Source organism: Muscardinus avellanarius (genome assembly GCF_963383645.1).
Source record: "Muscardinus avellanarius genome assembly, chromosome: 4".
NCBI classification, from domain to species: domain Eukaryota; kingdom Metazoa; phylum Chordata; class Mammalia; order Rodentia; family Gliridae; genus Muscardinus; species Muscardinus avellanarius.
This window is the reverse complement of record NC_137789.1, coordinates 82,124,441-82,144,644: the sequence shown is the minus strand read 5'-3', so window position 1 is coordinate 82,144,644 and position 20,204 is coordinate 82,124,441. Positions and strand designations below refer to the sequence as shown.

At 38.7% G+C, this 20,204-nt stretch overlaps 1 protein-coding gene and 1 pseudogene across 2 annotated transcripts in view; one reads left to right on the top strand and one right to left on the bottom strand.

The window, feature by feature from the left end:
• XKR4 (XK related 4) overlaps nt 1-20,204 on the top strand; it is a gene marked incomplete at both ends in the record, with an annotated part of 465,072 nt that overhangs the window by 14,717 nt on the left and 430,151 nt on the right. The window lies entirely within an intron of this gene.
• LOC308261683 (UPF0669 protein C6orf120 homolog) lies at nt 13,947-14,512 on the bottom strand (annotated as a pseudogene). The gene has a single exon. The product of its transcript is annotated as a UPF0669 protein C6orf120 homolog (transcript).

The following is a 20,204-nucleotide window of genomic DNA, read 5'->3' as shown; positions in this document are numbered from 1 at the left end:
AATGTGGCTACCAGGAAATTAAAATGACATATGTGGTTATCATTATATTTCTACTAGACAGTGCAAAGCTTAGTGATGTCAGAACTCCCTGAGGATTTGAAAAGAGGAATGTCCGGAGAGAAAATGTTTCCTAAAACTAGATAAGAATTTACTGGAAGTTACCAGAGGGAGGGCAATGGATTGGTTTCCTGCTGAGGCAGTTTGACAAGGGACTTCACAAGCCTGATTGCCAAAACCCCTAATACCAGTGAAGCTTATTTTAGGCATTCCTTTGCCTAAGGCCTAGAAACCTGCTGTGCTTACCGGGTGGTTTCATAAATAGTATTTGATGAGGATAACAAGGACACACATGAATTAGCCAAGATTCAGAGAAAATAGAAGAATTACTCAAGTGCATAGAGCTACTACTAAGTATTAAGTACCTGAGCTCAATTTCATTGCTCCCTTCCAAATTTCACACTTGCCCCACTATATCATAGTGTTCTGGGATTAAACAAACAAAAAAATCACTTAAAGAAGGATTTTCTTACCTTTCAGACTAGGCAACTATGCCAAAAAAAAAATCAGTGAGTTTAATTTTACTGATATCAGTGGGAACTGGTAAAGGCCAATGATGGGTTTTCCTCTGCTGCCAGGAATGGATAGATAGCTGATGAAAGGAGGCAGGCTTGGGTCCTGTTGTTCTCTTCTCAACTTTAGATGGTGGCTAAGAGTTAAGTCAGACAACTTCTGAAGTTCCTTGCAGCTTTAAAAATTATAGAAAACTGGTGTATAACCTGATCATGTTACTTCTTTTTATGTATCTTATTGAATATCTACTTGGGGAACAATATTTATATTTTATTGACCTGGGTTAGATTTCTGATAAACTACTCCTGGGATCAATAGTTTATATCAGGCTTCAAACACAGATACTGTGTCCTATTGATTTAATACCTACGGAAGAAATACATGTTTATTTTCATTCCCATGTGAATAGTATGTAGTTAACTTGTATTTATAGCCTCATTTTCACACAATTATGCTTTGCATATCCCATAGATATCCATGGATTGTGAATTCCATGTCAAGCATGCTAAGCAAAGACCCTCCATCATTCACCTCCCTGCCACTCCCATAGGATTTACTTCTATGTGACAGAAGTTGACTTTAAATTCACCTTTTATCCCAGAGGACCAATTCTAAGAGTCCAGCATATGCAAATGATACTTATTCTCAAATTTATGTAATTCAACATTTTTATATCAGAAAGTCTTTATAAAAAACAAGCTTTAGTTTTACTAAATTGTGAATTTTAAATTTTGCTAAATTTGAAACTTAGATTTGCTAAACTTAGAGTTTAGCAATTCCAAATCTTAGTTTCTAAAAATCAATAGAAGTCATTTGTGAGTATTTAAAAGATGCCCCCCAAGTGGGTATGACTTGCTCTCCAACTTTGGCCTGATTTTATTTTAATCATTTTTGGTAGCATTTCATAAAACAATATGAAGTATTGTTTTTCTAATTATTTCAATGGAATTTTAAGGTATAGTTATTTCAGAGAGATTAGGTGATTTACAAATATTTCACAGCAGAAAATGGTTTCTAATTTACTTATTTTTTTATCCCATCTTATGCGTCAAGAAAAAGGCATATATTTTGCACTGTTATTTTTTGTATTTTCTCCTATGTTTACATACAGTCATGTGGTTGTATAGGTAGGATAGTTAGAAAGGAGAAAGCATGATTTATTTATGTATACTCGGATATGCTAAATTAAAAATGCCTTAATTCACTTAATAAGTATTTCTTAAATATTCACTATGTAAAGGTTCTGAACACACAGATTAACAATGAAATGTGCTTTCTGGCTTCAAAGAATCCACTGACATGGCAAAGTGTCTCTCATTTATAATGGTTTTTGCCTCAAAGTTGTTATGCATCACCAAGGGCAAATATAGTATTGTCTAGAGAATAGAGGAAAGATGTCAGACTTCTGCCTAGAAAACTTTTCACAGGGAGTAACTTTTGATTGGGGAATAAAAGAATGTCATACAGAGAGAAAACAATAAGCGAGCAAAGATACGTTTTGTTGTGTTAAGTGCTGAAATGAGAGTTCTAAAGGAAAGAATTTTTAGTCTGATTTTCCATTGCCATGACCAAAATATCTGACATGAATGACAAAAAGGAAGAAAAGTTTATTGGAACTTAAAGTTTCAGAGGTACAGTCCATAGTTGGCCAACTCCAGGGTGGACATCATGGTGGCCTGGCATGTGGCATAGGATAGCAATTCATCTCATGGCAGCCAGGAAGCAGAAAGAGTGGCCAGAAGTGACCAAGGACAGATATAATCTTCAAGACCACAACCCCATGGTCTATCTCCTCCAGCTGCAACCCACCTGCCTAAATTACCACCCAGTAAATCATTCAAATTATTCATCTTTCAGTTGATTTATCCACCGATAGGATTAGAGCCCTGAATTCATCATTTAATCTCTGGACATTGTTACATTGACAGCACATGGGCCTTTTTGGGGATACCCCATTTCCAAACCATAACGGATGTCCACAGATGAGCAGTGGGTTTGGGGCTCAACTAACCAGGATCTTGGGTTCTTCTATAAGGAATCTGAGTTTTCTCTGAACACATGGTGCTAAGTATCAGGGGAGACTGGGTACCTGCTCAGATGTATGTTTTTAAATAGTCACCTTTTCACAGTGGGAAAAATCAAATCACAGCTTGGAAATAGTAAAGACGTCACCTGCCCTCTCCAGAGGCAAGGAAAAGGCCAGGTGTATGAAAGGGTGGACTTGAAAACTATTTGGAATTTTAGAATACTCTATAATGAGAGAGAAATAAAAGTACTTAAGTGTGCTGGCTGGGTTCTCACCAAAGATTCTGATAGTACTGGTTAAGGACTATATTTAATGAGTTATTGGAAAAGGCATAAACATAAACAGAGTCAGGAGTAGGTTAAATAAAGATGCTTTGTAAATGCAGCCTGGGTAATTAAGAAAGATTTACTAGAGCACAGCTAAATACAGTATAGTGGGTAATTAATGGGCCTGTGACAACTCAGTAATAACTACCCTGAACTTCTGCAATGGTGTATTAACATATGTGCTTCTCCGAAAGGGGGTTTGCTTTCACAATCAACACGGGTTAGCTGGGAAATTTCTTACAGAAGTTAATTAGGGATTCTTAGCAATCCAGCTTGCAGATCCTCCTGAGTCAAAGGTGCCTGACTTTGCTATTTATTCACTGGCTTATAGTTGAACCTAGAAGGGATTTGGCTATAAATTTGATTCACCCTTTCTATCTCTCCTAGACTCCAGCTCTAGATATTATTTTGGCTTTTTTGTAGGATTTGACTTTCTTTAAGAAATGAACTTCAGTTCTCTGGGTAGGTAGGTGAACGTCCACTACCCGGGCGATTTACATGATCTGGAGGAAGTGAATTATATGCTTTTGGTATTTCTGGATCATGGGTTAAAAGCAGCTCAGTAAGTATTCTTCAGATAAAGGTACTTTTGAAACCACCTGGCCCCTTTCATTATATTGTATCTTCATTTGAGCAGTTTTAAGTTCATAGAAAAAATAAATGGAAAGTACGGAATGCTTCCAGAGGCCCCTGCCACTCCACCACCCAGAACTTCCAATTTTCCCTATTCTTCACATCTTGCATTAGTGTGATACCTTTGTCTCAATTATTGAATAAATATTGACATATTAACTCAAAGTCCACATTTACATTAAGGTTCACTCTTGACTAATACATAATGACATGTAATCACCATTAGATTATAATAAGCAACAGTTTTACTGCCCTTAAAATTTCCTGTGCTCTGCCCATTCATCCCTTCTACCATCCTCTCAAAACTCTGGTAACACCGATGTTTTTACTACCTATACTTTTCCCTTTTCCAAACTTTCCTGCATTGGGAATCATATCAAATGTCCTTTGTTGGCTTCTTTCATTTAGAAATACGCATTTAGAGTTCCTCTGAACTTTTTTGTGGCTTGATATCTCATTTTTATTGGTAAATAGTATTTCATTGTGCAGATGCACCATACATTTTATGCATTCACTTATTAAATGATATTCTTCTAAGTGGCAATATGGAGAAAGTTCCCATAAGCAGTGTTTCACTTGGAAACAAGTTTTCATTTATTAGGTATATTCCAAGAAATACAATAGCTGTACTATATGGGAAGAGAATTTTTAGTATTTATTTATTTATTTATTTGCGGTTCTGAGGATGGAACCCAATGGCACTCTACCTCCGAGCTACACCCTCTGCCCTGTTTTTTATTCTTTATTTTGAAATAGGGTCTCACTAAGTTGTGGAGGGCCTCACTAAGTAGCTAAGGTTGTCCACGAACCGTGATCCTCCAGTCTCAGCCTCCCAAATGCCGGGATTACAAGCGTGCGACACCACGCCTGGCTCTAGTTTTGTAAGAAACTGCAAAATTGTCTTCTACGGCGGCAGTACCTTTTTCATTTCCACACCTACTAACTTTTGAGTACCTCCAGTGTACCAAATGACCTTCTTTGGGGAACACAATAGTGAACCAGGACTCACAGTGTTATTCAAGAAAGAGTTAAGATGAAATTGTTCAAGTTAAAGATACACAAAATTTAGAATGTAATTAACTATTTAGGATCTATGCTTTGTAGTTTAAAAGGCATAATTATCCTGATGATAAATTGGTAAAATGATAAAATTTGAATTGTTGTAAAATAGCAAATTTATTCTGATGATGCCACTGTGCTATTTCACTAGGTAGTTCTCTGGAATTCTTTACTAGAAATCTCAGCATTGAATTCTGGTACCAGCCATTATTTCACTGAGTGAAAGAAAAATCTACTAGAATCAAATTTCATAATTATGCCTCTGGGATTAATGATGTTCATGGATTTACAAACTTGTTCAGTAATTATTAATTTAAAATGAAGCCATGAGGTAAATACTTTTTGTTTTTAGAAGAAAAATAAATATTGAGGGTGCTTCAATGCATGCACACACTCCTATCACCTTTGAAGGATTTTAGGGTTCTGCCAAAGACTTGGAAAATTGCCCAGGGCTGCAGCCCTATTTAATCACTTCAGCTTAGCTTGGGTTCTGCCTCAGATGGACTGGAATGGAAACTTCATACACAGGAATAGTTAAAAGTGGTTTCTCTACCTTTTTACTATTTTCTTATTTTCTGTGATACTTGGAATTGAACAGCTACCTTCTACCTCCAATTTATATCCTAGTCATTTCTAATTTTTATTTTGAAACAGGTTTTCTTGGGTTGTTGAGGGTCTTGCAAAGTTGCAGAAGCTGGCCTCAATCCTGTGATTCATCCGTCTTAGTCTCCCAACCTGCCAGGTCTCCCAACCTGGAATTACAGGCATGCACCACCCACCGGTTTCTCTACCACTTAGACATCTTTGTCAGAGTCTGTAAGACTCTGTAAGACTTATAAGACTAGATAGGATTGGGCTGAATTACTTGTGACTTTTAAAAGCAGATAACAAATTATAAATTTGGTTCTCATCTGCTGGAAAAAAATCAAGAAATAAATGACATTGCTAATCATTTTTTAACCTAGGTTATTTAATCATGTTATTCTAGTACTGTATTTTTATATTGTACAGAAATAGCTTTGGTATCTAGTATCAATATTCTATGTCAAACAGGGTTGAATGTCTTTTAATTATGCATAAATATTTATTTTACTCCGTGATCCTAAATTTGTTTCTCCATCTCCAATTATTTGGAGGGGGTATTAAAATTGCCAACAAATATTTATAAAACTGGAAGTTTTACACGATGTGCTATGATAATTCTAGTAAGGTCCTCTAGCGGAGAAGGACATTAAAGCCTTCTTAAATTTACTGAACAGGGCCAGCCACTCCACTGTGGAGGCCCTGCTTTGGAAAAATTCAAGGTGTTTACCTCTTTCTAGTGAAGATTAACTGTAGGTCTGCAGATCAGAGTGGGATCATTTGTTAATGGCTGCATGTGAGTACTTCCTTTTTTGGAATTAAGAGAGACAGCTAAAGAATAGCTTCAACCGAAGAGCAGAGCTTTGCCTCATTGGATATGAAAGCTCTGAAGTCCACTCTAGAAAGGTGAGATACAACAAGAGGAAAAAAAGGTCCTTCATGTGGACTCTAGTCTAAAAGTCTTGACTTTTAGCCAAATACTTGTCTTTGGAGAAAGACCAGTAGAATAGTGGAAAGGGCCGCGGGAGAGATGTGGGGAGGGGGAAAGGATAATTGATGAAGGAAACAGTTTAAATAGTGCTGTGCACACATATGAAGCTGTCACTACCAGCCTCACTAACATGTATGGGGAGCTGCTGGGATGTGGAGGGAAACAGACTAAGTGCTGTGCGCATGTGTGTCCACATTGAACCTCACTAGACAACAAAAAGAGACTACAGGTATATCTGAGAGAAAAACATTTTTTAGAAATCAATTTAAACTCATACTCATCTGAAGATTTACTGTATGTGTATAGGGTGGGGGTTCTTGGGCAGTCTTAGAAGAACAACTTGAAAGGTGAGAGGGACAGGGAAAGGCGGGCTGCGGGCCCCGCTTCCTGGGACACATGGAAAAATTCCTTCACACACTCGTGGGCACTCCGCATTTACTTAGCATCTTGTACTTCTTTCACAATCTTTCTCATTTCCTGTGAAATAAAGTTATCGGTTTTGATTTACTTTTGCCTTAATTATCTTCACCGTGGGTAGTTTCATTTCTCAATTCTGCCACTTTCTGACAATGTGCTCTTCAGTGTAATGGAAACCAGTTTGTTTCTGGTGATATTCCCAGTAAAAAGTTCAGTGTCTGGTACAGTGACACTTAATACATATTGGTTGATTAAATGAATGAAATGAAACTCCATAAAATATAAGAGGACTTTATTTTTATTCCAAGAAAGCTGAGTAAATTCCTAATTTTTATATGTTCTATTTTACTACTTACTTTAATCTACAGAAATAAAAAGAAACTTTTAAAAACTGGTTATAAGAGAAATGCTAGACAAGGAAGGAGAAACCATAGATGAATAAATAAGGCGACCTGAGAGGGATGGAAGGGGGAAAGAGGGAAATTCTCTAATGTACATGGTGAATATTCATAAACATATCAAAGTCAATCATTAAGCAAACTTGAGAAGGGAGGTGGAGAATGAGAGAATGGGGTGGACAGTGGAGAAGGGCTAAATAAGCGATGTGTGCATGTATGCCTCTACTGTATTGTACCCCACTAAGATGTATGACTACAATGCATCAATAAAAAATAAATAAATAAATGTCTAAAAAAATTGAAAAAAAAAAAAAAAGAAATTTGATGCTGAGGACATCCCAGTGTAGCATGCCTGGCCTTGTTCCTGCTGAGTTTTGGTTTGGGATCAGGCCAGGGGCTGAGCGGAATGGGTTTCTACAATGTCTGCACCAGCACGTAGGCAGGGGACCTCAGAGCCCCAGTCTTTGGTGACACTTCATTGTCTAATTCTGCCTGCCAATTCCATTGAAGAACATCTCTGCAGCAACCCCGACTGAGGAAGCCAAGAACCTTCACCTTCAGCCCTGGGTTGAGCCAGGCCCCTCAAAGCAAAAGCTTTGGTCCCTTCCACAGGTGATGCTGCTGTTTTTCAGAAGCAGCTCAGGGACCTGTGAGCCTAACATCCCTGCCCGTGTGTCCTGCAGGAAGGGTGCATGCCTCTGAGTGACGGACATAATTTATGATGCCAGGTGGTTCCATTCTTTATCCTTTGTGATATGAAAAGATGCAAATGATGAAATTTGCACCATTTTTTAAAGATTTTAAAACTGCAGCCAGGCGTGGTGGCGCACGCTTGTAATCCCCGCGCTTGGGAGGCAGAGAGACAGGGGGATCGCGCAGGTTCGAAGCCAGCCACGCGCGCTGGCTTAGGAGACCCTGTTTCCAAATAAAAATGTAAAAATAGGTCTGGGAGTGTAGCCCGGAGGTAGAAGGGCTTCCAGGAACCCCAGTACCACACACACACACACAAAAACAAAACAAAACAAAACAAAAAAAACTGCATTTCCATTTAACAATTCTGACTGGGGCATAAACAAGAGGCAGGGGTGAGCACAGTATCCCATCACTTTCACTTGCTTCCAGGCCACCTGAACAAAGTATTTAGAGTAATTCTTTTAAGTCTACTTTTTTTTTTTTTATGTTCCTATAAAACAAGACAATTCCTTTGTAATTATGGCCCATCTCCTCTCTTCGCCCCTCCTCAATGCTATAGTCTAAGCAGGCTGCAGCTCACAAATGCTCCCTCTAACCTGCCCCTGCTGGGCTTGTAGTGCTGGGTCAATACTACCAAGCTGGCAAGGATGCTCCCCATCTATGTGATTCCTTCTGCGATGCTCCTTCACTGTCCTTCTCGTCTCTGGGACAGACTCCCTGGGTGGTGCACTCCCTTCTCAGCTGTGCCTGGGAAACATCTCAGCAGAGCAGGTCCTGTAGTCCTCCCTCTGCCTCTGGCTCAGGCAGAGTTAACTGTGTTCTACTTTGGCAGCAGAGCAGAGGGAGATTTAGTTGTTCCCATACTCCAGGGCTCCCCTTAGCTTATTTCTCACCTCCAGAACTGCAGTAAGATTTAAGGCTCATTATTGTTAGTACAGTTTCTATTAGTATTATGGTATCTTCTTGCATGAGTTTGCTTTAGTTTTTATCTCTTCAGAAACATTCACACAGATGATTAAAGGCAAATGTTTGTGGGATTTGGGGTTTTTTTTGTTGTTTTGTTTTGTTTTTGTTTTTGTTTCAATTGCTTCTGCAGCTTCAGAGCAAGTCCTAAGTTACAGAAGAACTTCCAGCATCTGGATAACTTAGGGGAATCTAGCCTGTTTTATGGTCTTCTGAGTCATGTATGCAGTCCAAACCATTTTTAACATCCTCATTTTTAGCTGGACAGCTAAGTTGTATTTTCAAGTATAAATGTTACATTTAGTAATTCATCAAAAATTTAATTAGGTTCTACCAAATGCTAGCCAACCATTCTTTGCAACATCTAGCCATTGCTAATAATATGAAGCTTTTTAAACTCATATATTAAAATTTTAGCTATTAAACCTATATGAAGCTATTTTAGCTATATAAGCTATTTTAATTACATGAAGCTATTTTCCTGGAAAATGGTATTGATGGAAAAATAAATTGATGATTACAGGTTGTAATCTCCTAAAATATTATAATATTACAACCTGTATAAAAGTTGTAATCAGTTCTAATTGCATGCAATTATTAACTTAGTGTCTCATATTTTTACAAATATTTTGTTTCCCATTCATATAAAAGCCTTTTACAAACCATAAAAGAAAATCCATAAGCATCAAAAGATGTATTACAAGCTAGAACAATATCTTTGCAGCATCTAGTACAAAGAGCTATTTTCTCTCAATAAAATACCTATCAATCAATAAGGAAAAACATCCAATGTCCCATTGGAATTATAAAAAGTAAAAATACTTTAGCACAAAAATATGAACAACTTTATTTATAAGAAATGCATCCTTGTTTTAAGTTCCATTTAGGTTTGTTTGGTGCATAAAACCTGTCTTTTGTGAAGACCCTTCTACATATATGAGGCCTATGTTTCTTTACAGGTGTGTGGTCCCAAAGTGTACTCTGCAGTGTCACCTGGAGAACTAGAGAGTGTTATCTCTGTTTATGAGCAGATACTATCGATGGGCTCATCAAACTGCCACTCCTACTTCCTTCTCATGTGTCTTCTGTGATCATAAACAAAAATCCTCAAAAATAAAAAAAGAGGAGGAAGGGCTAAATGATTCTTGGGAATCATTTAGAGGCAAGCAACTTAAATAGTGTCCTATCTCTAGGACAACTGGGGCACTAACACACCAGTCAGTTTCCCCAAAGAAGTACTTTGCAGCTCATAGTCATCACCCAACAGCAAGTTACCTTGTGTTGCCACGAAACATCTGCTCTTGCTTCCTCGATTGCTCCAGGCATCTAATATCTCATAATAGATCCTTATTTACTTAAAACAGCTGAATTAGATTCAAAAGGAAAGTTGTATTTTAATATTCATAGGGTGGACGTTCAGGATGGTGGGGGAGAACAGAGGTCTATTAAAACCAATGCAACCCTACAGAAGTTCATTAGATTTTCAGTTCTAGTTACTTTACCACTAAAATAATAATAATAATACTGCTTACCAATTAAATCTAAATTTGCCTTTGGTCTCTCCATTGAAATCTCATAAAATGTTATTTTCTGTTCATTCATTCAGTTAGTCAAATAGCATCTACGAATAAAGCATTTCACCAAATATGTCACAGTTAAAGAATCCAGGTGTCCTTTGACTTATGTGATGTTTCTCTTCTTTAAAACATAAAAATTCAAGCCATAACTTGCTGGGAGTAGTTCAAATAATACTAGGACAATATGAAAAAGTACTACTACTGATTTTACTAACAGGATGGGGAGGGAGGAAGGAGCAGTGGGGGCGGGATGTGGAGGTAAATAGACCAAGAGCTGTGTGCAGCTATGTTTTTTCACTTTAAACCACACTATGATATAAAATTGCAATATACTAATAAAGTAGTTTTAAAAATAAAATAAAAACATGGAAAAAATTAAACAGGAATCTTTATAGAGTATTCAAAGGTGAACAAGTGATAGTGTCTCACTCTCAAAGAAATGTCATCTAGCTGGATAAACAGATTAGAGAATCTAACATCATGATGCACTGCGATCGGTGCCAGAGAATACTGTGGGAAGACAGGCATCTAGGAAGCTGGCTGCCAAGCCATATTAATTATGTGGAATAACATGTTTCATTGTGGCAGATTCACACATGCATATACCATTTTGATCAAAATATGTACCATTTTGATCAAAATATGTACTTTCTACTTTTAATAAATTTTCTTATGAGGCAGCTAGAATGCTCTGAAAAGAAATGTTGTAGTGAGGTGCAGTGGAGCATGCCTGTGATCCCAGTGTTTAGGAGACTGAGAGAAGATGATCCCAGGATTGAGGCCAGCCTCGGCAACTTAGTGAGACCCTGTTTCACTAAAAAAATTAAAAAGGGATGGGGGTCGGGTCAAGAGGTAGAATGCCCTTGGATTTCATCCTCAGTAGGAGAAAAAAGAAGAAAAGAAAAGAGAAGCAGCATTGAAGCCTATTGAGGTCCATCATTTAAGCTTTAGTGCCTTTTACTTTTCAAATTTTTAGTTGTTTATTGATTTACATTTGTTTTACTTTGTTACATTTATTTTAGAAAATTTCAACTAAATATAAAAGTAGAAAGAATAATATAATAACTCTGTGTCCCCATCACCAGTGTCTAGTCACCAACACTTAGACATGCTTATTCTGTATACTTACAACCACCATTTTTTTCTGGGTCATTTTAAAGCAAATGATTATTATTATTTTTTTTTGGTACTGTGGATTGAACCCAGGGGCATTCTACCACTGAGCTACATCCACAGACCTATTTTTTATTCTTTATTTTGAAACAGAATCTCACTAAGTTGCAGAGAGCTACATCAAGTAGCTGAGGCTGGCCTCGAACCTGCAATCTTCCTGTCTCTGTCTCCCAAGTACTGGGATTACAAGTGTGTGCCACCATGCCCAGCTCTTAAAGCAAATTTTGAACATCAAAAAACTTTCCTTTAAATTTTAGCCTTTTATTTTTTAATGCTTTGCTTTTATTTTTATATGTTATCTACTGAGAAACTTAACAGAGTGACTGCTTCACCTTTATACACGATAGAACATGCTTCCATGAACTGAGGTATCATGACAATCCCAGATAACTTTATAATGAACACAGAATCAAAGAGTAAATCACAGTTAATTGGACTAAATATTACACAGATAACTGTAAATTTTAGAACTTATTTGCATAGTTAACACTGTATAATACTGTATAAAATATATGCCTAGAACTAAGTTTCTTGGGAACCACTTAGAAGCAAGCAACTTAAATAGTTAAAGTTCTTTACTAATTCAGATCAAGTATGTATTCCAGTTTAAAACTTGAAGTTTTAAAGTGTTGTGTCCTCATAATACACCAGGACATGAGAGAGTGTTATAAGAGCCGCTGAGAAGGCTGAGAACAGCCAGCTTCAGTAAGGGGGTTTATATTAGGATTTGTTATTATTGAGCTCTCAAAGTAAGAAATTATTTGAGTTTCAGGAAGGATAATTTTTTAAAGATCCATTATCATTGTATATCCCCCCTCACTTGCACCTAATTTCACACAGCATTGGTTACACGGATTATCAAAAGGGATATTTTCATTTTCCTCTTTTATTTAAAAAACTCAGGAATGTCCTTCACAATGAAAATCCACTGGTGATGACCATTAGTGATGGCTAAAGAAGGAGAGCTTAAGTATTTTAATATTCAGTACTCTAGAAATAAAATTCCACTCTATATTAACAGTTTTTCTCCTAGGTTGCTAGATTTGTGACTTTTGTCAGGGAGCCTCCCCCCAACTCCCAGAAAGTGGGCAGAAGGGGAAAAAAATAGCAAAGGGGGATAAAATAGTTTCTTGACCCTAATGTATATATCCTAAAGTAGAATATTTGTGCCAGTTTATTTAAAACATTTTCATTTTGTGCCAGTAAAAGAATTTTTGAAATTAACTATGAGCTTAAAATCTGCAAGTTCATTCATTTTGTTGTAAGCTACTCTAACCCTTGAATCAAATTCCTTGAATCAAATTCCAGGTAGAGAAAGAGCTCATCTTCCAAAATATTTTCATTTCATAGTGCTGTGGCTTTCTCTAAAAATTCAGTAGAAATATTTAGCAACTTGAGCCGGGTGTGGAGGCACACGCTTGTAATCCCCGTGCTTGGGAGTTGGAGACAGGAGGATCGCACAGGTTCGAAGCCAGCCATGCTGGCTTGAGACCCTGTTTCCAAATAAAAATATAAAATAGGTCTGGGAGTGTCGCCCGAAGGTAGAATGGTTTCCAGGAACAAAAAAACAAAAAAAAAAAAAAAAGAAAGAAAGAAAGAAGAAAAGAAAAAGAAAGAAAGAAAGAAAAAAAGAAAAAGAAAGAAAGAAATATTTAGCAACTTAATTTGAAAAATTTTAACTCTTCCTTCATTAGCCTGAAAAGTTACTATTGTTTTTATAACCTTTCCTACTTTGAGGTTTTATTTTTGGCATACCATAAGTAGTATAACAAAGTTACTTCATAACCAAAATATTTTTAATAGCCCGAGATGATAAAATGATGAATTTATGCAGTTGCAGGTGGATTTAGAACTGTCATAACTGGCAGCAGGAACAAAATATTTGCTAATATCTGTCTGCCAGGACATCTTGTTTGGATAGAAAGTCACTGTATCCTCTTTGGGGTTATAGGCTTGGGACTTTATGCTTTGGGAAGTGTGAATAAGTCATTACATTTTCAACTTGATTTTAGTAAATCCTCAAAACATAGTGTATTGAACTTCATTTATAAGGTCTAGGGTGGAATTATAAAGTCATCAGCTTTTTATTTTCATCTATAAATGCATGAAAGGTTTGATTTCTTTTATCTAGACCTAAGTTACTGCAATAATCTTTTTAGTCACCTGACAAACTAATCAAAATGGAGCTTAAATATTTTATAGAGTGTATGACTTTTATAGGAATTTTGGTCTTTAAAATAAATATTGTGTTTCCTGCTTTTTCTACTTTTGGGGTGACTGAGGAAATGTAACTGTTATGGCTTTATTCTTCCATCTTTCCTCTAGAAAGAGTAACCAGAATTTCAGTTTTACTTAGGTAAAAGTAGCAAGGCTCACAGCAAACTGCAATCACCTTTATGCATTAAGGGTATTATGCTCCAGGTATTATTTTTTAAAGAAGTTTATTAGAAAGACAGAAAATAGAAATACAGCTCCATACCAGACTAGCATGGAGGGGTGACTCGAAATGAATACACGCCTCCAGGTATTTTTAAGGACTCAGAAAAGAATTTCAAGTACCAGTTTCAGAATGCTAATTAATGTTGTCCAGAGAAGGGACCCCTCCTCTTTGAGGCTTCCTCTGCCACATAAGCATGCTTCTGACTGGCATCTGTGCCACCCGAGGAGGAAGCCACCTCGCCAAATGTACCCATTTGATCTATTGTTCAATTATAATACACCTTCATCTCAAAGTCACTCTCCTGGTGAGACGGGTGTCCATAGATCCCTAACCCATTGGGCCCTGAAGGTGTGCTGATATGAAGACCGCATACTTGGTGACTGACTGCAGTTTGTAGTCATCGAAGCTGGGGTGGAGGGTGCTGTCTGACACATACAGGTCCACATCCCCTCTTAGGCTCTGCATCCTCAGGGTCATCTTCCCCTCATGGTTCAACCTCAGGTAGCTGTAGTTCCCAGCCCCTATCTGGCCCTGAACCATGTGCAGAAGCAGCCAGTCTTCGGGACACCATTGACTTCCGAGCACCTCACCAGGGCCACAGTCTGGGAGACCAGAAGCATCAGCAGGGCGCTCCTCCAGGGAGCTGTTCCCAGGGCACAGCCATCACTGGGCTTGCTCAGATTGGAGACTTCCTCATATGCAGCTGCTCGCCTCACGGCCAGCACCCGGGCCCAGCCAGGCTTCACTGCCAGAAGAGAGCAGCCTTTTATTTTTAAAATTAGTTTTTTTACATTTTTTGTTTGATATATAACATATCAATAAAACATCTTAGCATAATTATCAGCAGTTCACTTATTAATAGCTTTTAATATTAGCTGGTGTCTAGTTGCCTCTGTTTCACAAATGCTTTTTCACATTAGTAAAGTAATTATGCGGTAGTCTAACACTTCCACATAAATCCTAAGAAGGAATGTGTCCTTGTTTTTACTGGCTGCTGGGATAGGCTAGCTAGTGGTGTTTGACTCTTAGAGCCAGCTTACCACTAGAATTAATGCATTTTCAGCTCTCTTGTACATGGATGTGCGAGAGTGCCAAGAACTGGAACTTGTGAGCGTGTACGCGCGTGCGCGTGCACACACACACACACACACACACACACACACACACACACACACACCCCACTGAGCTGGCACTGACTTTGCATCACCCTTCTCTGAATGCAGATCCAAAAATTCAGAGACCTGTAAAGTGTGCCTGAGAGGCAACATTTGAAGTTGATGGTAAATGAGCATCATTAAGAAAAGTAGTGATTCTGTCTCTCGTGGATGGCCATATGCACTTTAAAACCCATTAAAAATTGTCAGGTTAGCTGGGCATGGTGGTGCACGCTTGTAATCCCCGCGCTTGGGAGGTGGAGACAGGAGGATCACGCAGATTCGAAGCCAGCCACGCTGGCTTAAGAGACCCTGTATCCAAATTTAAAAAAATATGAAAAATAGGTCTGGGAGTGTAGTCAGGAGGTAGAAGGGCTTCCAGGAACTCCAGTACCACAAAAATAAATAAATAAATAAATTGTCAGGTTAAAAGAAATGAAAAGTTATCCTTGACATTTCAATTTTGTGTTTTGACCTGTGCAACAAAAGGATCAGGTTTTTATTTTCCTTTCTAGAGAAATTTTATGGGAGACAGGAGAATCACAGGTTCAAGGCCAACCTCAGAACCTTAGGGAGACACTGTTTCAAAATTAAAAAATAAAAAGATCTGAGAGGTGTAGCTCAGAGCTAGAACATCCTTCAATTCAAACTCCAGAACTGAGAAACAAACAAACAAACAGAGTGGCACAGGCTATCAAATGCAGATGTCAGCACCTGTTGTTAGGGAGCATTGCTGTCAGGTGAAATGTGGACACACAGGTGCTTGGTGTTGAGATAGACTAAAGACTGGCACCTGGAGGATGAGCCCAACATTTCATTTATAGGAGGAGCTCCCTCTCTCCATCTTTCATCAGCACAGCTTCAAGGGAACTGGAAGCTCTTACAAATGTTCTTACAGCTCAGCTTAACTCAGGAGCATTTGAGTCAGGATAAATATTAACCTTACAATAAGAAAAATGTTTTTCAATAAAAGTCTGAGAATGCATGGAGTTTAGAAAAAGAGACATACTCATTTTTAACTCTTTATTGGTGCATTGTAGTCATACATCTTAAAGGAGTACAAGATGGTGGAGGCATACATGCACACATCACCCAGTTAGCCCTTACCCAGTTTCCTCCCCATTTCCTCCCCCTTCCTCCTTCTCATGCTTTGCTTAGTGATCGACTGATTTGTTAATGTACAGTATGGACATTAGAGATAATCATTTTATAGGAAAATATATATACATTTATCTTTAATTTTTAAAAGAGTACATGGGCCACCCTCTTCACATCATAAAGGCCACAAGCAAGTGAGTGAACCAGCAGAGGAGGAATCGTATATAATCTTACGGCCCATGACCCAGAGACCTGCCTCCAGCCACACCCTACCCCTTACCAGGTTCCACTCAGGTGAATCCATTACCATAGATTTATCCACTTCTGGGATTACAACTCATGATTCAATTATATCAACTCCAAACATTAATAAATACGCTCTTTACAGACATTATATATATAACTATAATGTCTTCACTGACCTCCAACAGTCTGACCTTATTTGTGTGGATCTTCTTAATTACTGGACTTACTAATATAGTGATGGGCCTTTAAAGACTAGGCAGGCGGCCCTGTGCTACAGTGCAGTGGCAGAAACTACATGCCAGTGGGCATTGGACTCAGATGTGGGGAGTGGGAAGAGGGGAGTCTGGGGATCACTAGCAAAGATTGGCTGTGAGGACCCCAAGAGGGGATGGGAGTAGTATGAAGGTAGGAAAATTGTTTACCTTTTCATCTTTTCTCCTCTGCTTCTTGCCATGCCAATATATATATATATATATATATATACATATATATATATATTTTTTTTTTTTTGGTACTCAGGATGGAACTCAGGGCCATTATACCTCCGAGCAACACACCCAGCCCTATTTTTTTTTATTCTTTATTTTGAGACAGGGTCTCCCTGAGTTGCAAAGGGCCTCACTAAATAGCTGAGGCTTTGGGCGAGCTGCAATCCTCCTGTTTCAGCCTCCCGAATGCTGGGAGTTATTATATTTTAAATGGCAAAGTCTGGAACATTTTTGAAAATAGCTGAAAAAGATAAAGGAGTTAGAGGTTGTTTATTTTGGCCCAGGTCTTGGTCCAAGATCAAAGGGCCATATCTGGTGATGACTTTCTAGCTGACAGAGTCCTGAGGCAGTAGGATTTATCCCATGGCCAGAGACATTGACCATGCAAAATAGACCTAGCAAAACTGAGTTTTAAAACAGACCTATGGGTGAGACAAGTCATTAATCTATCAACCCATTAGTTGCACAAATGAGTTAATCTATTAATCTATTTATGAGAGCAGAGCATTAATCACCTCTCACCTCTTTTTTTATATATTTTTTTGCTACTGGAAATTTAACCTAGGGGAATTCTAACTCTGAGATAAACTGAGATAAACTTATCTCTCGTTTTTTTTTTTTTTTTTTTTTTTTTGGTGGTATGGTGTTCCAGGAAGCCCTTCTACCTCCGGGCTACACTCCCAGACCTATTTTATACTTTTTATTTTATTTGGAAACAGGGTCTCTTAAGCGAGCGTGGCTGACTTTGAATCTGTGTGATTCTCCTGTCTGCGCCTCCCAAGTGAGGGATTACAAGCATGTGCCACCACACCGGGCGTAACTTACCTCTTTTTATTTTGAAAAAGGGTCTTGCTAAGTTTCTGAGGATCTACCTAAGTTGTTGAGGCTGGCCTTGAACCTGCAATCCTTTTGTCTCAGCCTCCTAAGTACTGGGGTTGCAGGTGTTTTAAGATCACGTTTCTTATATTTCATAATGGGGATTAGCTTTCAACATGAGAGAGAGAAAGGAGAGAGAGAGAGAGAGAGAGAGAGAGAGAGAGAGAGAGAGGAAGAAAAAAGAAGAAGAAGAAGAAGAAGAAGAAGGAGAAGAAGAAGAGGAAGAAGAAGAAAGGGGAGGAGGAGGAGGAGGAGGAGGAGGAGGAGGAGGAGGAGGAGGAGGAGGAGGAGGAGGAGAAGGAGGAGGAGAATGAAAAGAAGAAGAAGAAGGAGAAGAAGGAGGAGAAGGAAAGCCATCTGCTGGTGTGTGTGGTATGGTGAGAGGAGAATTATAGGCATGAAGAAACAATGGTTGAAATAGTCACTTAAGAGAATGGAAGAATAAGTTGGCTAAGAGAAATTTGCTGCATTACCAAATACACTTGATTTTGTTCCTTTTATCTGCAGCATTCAGATTTTCAGATGCATTCGTTTAGACATTTATCAACTCCAGTCAGCTTTTTTCACATTTGAAGTACTTTTATTGAGACCAAAGGCACAGTAACTTGCACTGCAGAGAAGAAATATAGAAAATATTTTTAAAACTGTAAACAGTACACAATATTTCAGTTGATGTCTGCTACGAAATAAAATGAAGCAGAGGGATGAGCCTGGGGAAGGGTTCTGTTTTGTGCAGAGCAGTTAGGGATGGGTTTCTGTTCTTTCATTTACGCAGAGAGCTGAAGGAAACAAGGGTGGCAGCTACATGTAACCTGAGATGAGGCACTGTTACAGTAGTAGCATACTTGGCACAATGATAAAAAAGGGGGGTGCCTTCATGGGTGGAACACAGGCAGCAAGTGGCAGGGGGGAGCAGGCGCCATTCCCCAGGTGAATGGATGCAGGTAGTAAAAGGATGATAATGAAATTCACTCTTACTTGAGATTTTGCCAGAAATGGCAAATGATGGACAGAAGAACAGGAACTGTGGGTATTTGCAAGAGAGCAAGGGAATAAATCTGGTCAGGGAATGGGTTGTAAAGAGGAGCTGATCGATTAGGAGAAGTGGTACAACAATTGTCACATCTTGTGACCTCAAAGGACAACTGAATTGGTAGTATTTGAGGAGGCCACCCAAAGGACATGAGGCTGTGGTCAGTGGCATTGGAGGTGACAGAGCAGATTTGTTTCATCCTCTTAACTCAGTGCATTGAGTGTTGGCTGCATGCCAGTGCTCTGCCAGGCTGGAAGAAATCAGCTGTGATGGAGACAAATGAGGGCCATGTGGCCGAGAGGGAGCCCCTCCACGGAGGTTTTTGCTCATTCTTTCCCTAGTTTTTCCTCACACCACCCCCTTTGCATTGAGCCTCAGCTTTCTGAGGTCTTTCTGATGTCTGCATACCTGGCATCTGGCTTGATCCTGGACAGTGTTTCTAGGTGCTCAAACCCCCATTGTCTATAAGAGGTATGATGTAACTCAGACGATCTGGTGTGTGTGTGTGTGTGTGTGTGTGTGTGTGTGTGTGTGTGTACAGTGGTGTGTAGATACAGCACAAGTGTCCATGGTAGAGGGAAGTCCCTTGCCCCCACTGGATACCCAGGGCTTTCCCACAAGTCTGGCCCTCACCTTCTTAAAAATGTAGACTCTTGGACCACTCTGCAAGTCTTTTGGTTCAGAATGAGAATTTGCATTTTAACAGTATCCAGGTGATGAACATGCACGTTAAACCTGAGAAGCTTTGCTTTAGAGATCCTCAAAGAAGACTCACAGATTTCTCCCTTTCTTCATAAGGTCATTTTTGTTATGGTTTGTGAATATGTTACAGTTTGGTGAAGATGATGTTATGGTTTTGGGAAAACTGTCCCCTGTTAGGTTCCTGACACAATTTCCCTCAAACACACACACACACACACACACACACACACACACACACACACACAAACACACACACACACACACACAAAAAAAAAAAAACAGAAAAACTGAAAAACCATGGGTTCTTGTCCTGAGCTAAGGATAAGTATATAATAGCCTGGACTCTTGCTGAAGATTTAAAGAAGTTTATTAAAAAGATAGAAATACAGAAGATAGTTACAGCCCCATGCCATTCTTGAATTAATGGGAGGATGGTTCGAGTGAATGCCCCACCAAAGTACAACATGTGGACCAGACCTTTTATACCTATGACCTCCATCTTGTTTATGTAATTCTGACATAGTAAATGTCCCTGTAAGGTTCCTCCCCTTACCCTGTAAGGTACCTCCCCCCACCAAGGTGTCATTCACAAAGGTCAATCCCCTCCTCCCATCCTAGCTAGATTATTATGTAGATCTGTCTTTAGAAAGAGAAAGTCTTAGCTCCCCTCTCCTATGGACTTGCTAATTACTTTTAGCTAAGTCAATCTAAGTTTCAATAGCTGTTTGCTTCCTGACTGAAACCAAGACCAAGTCTTCC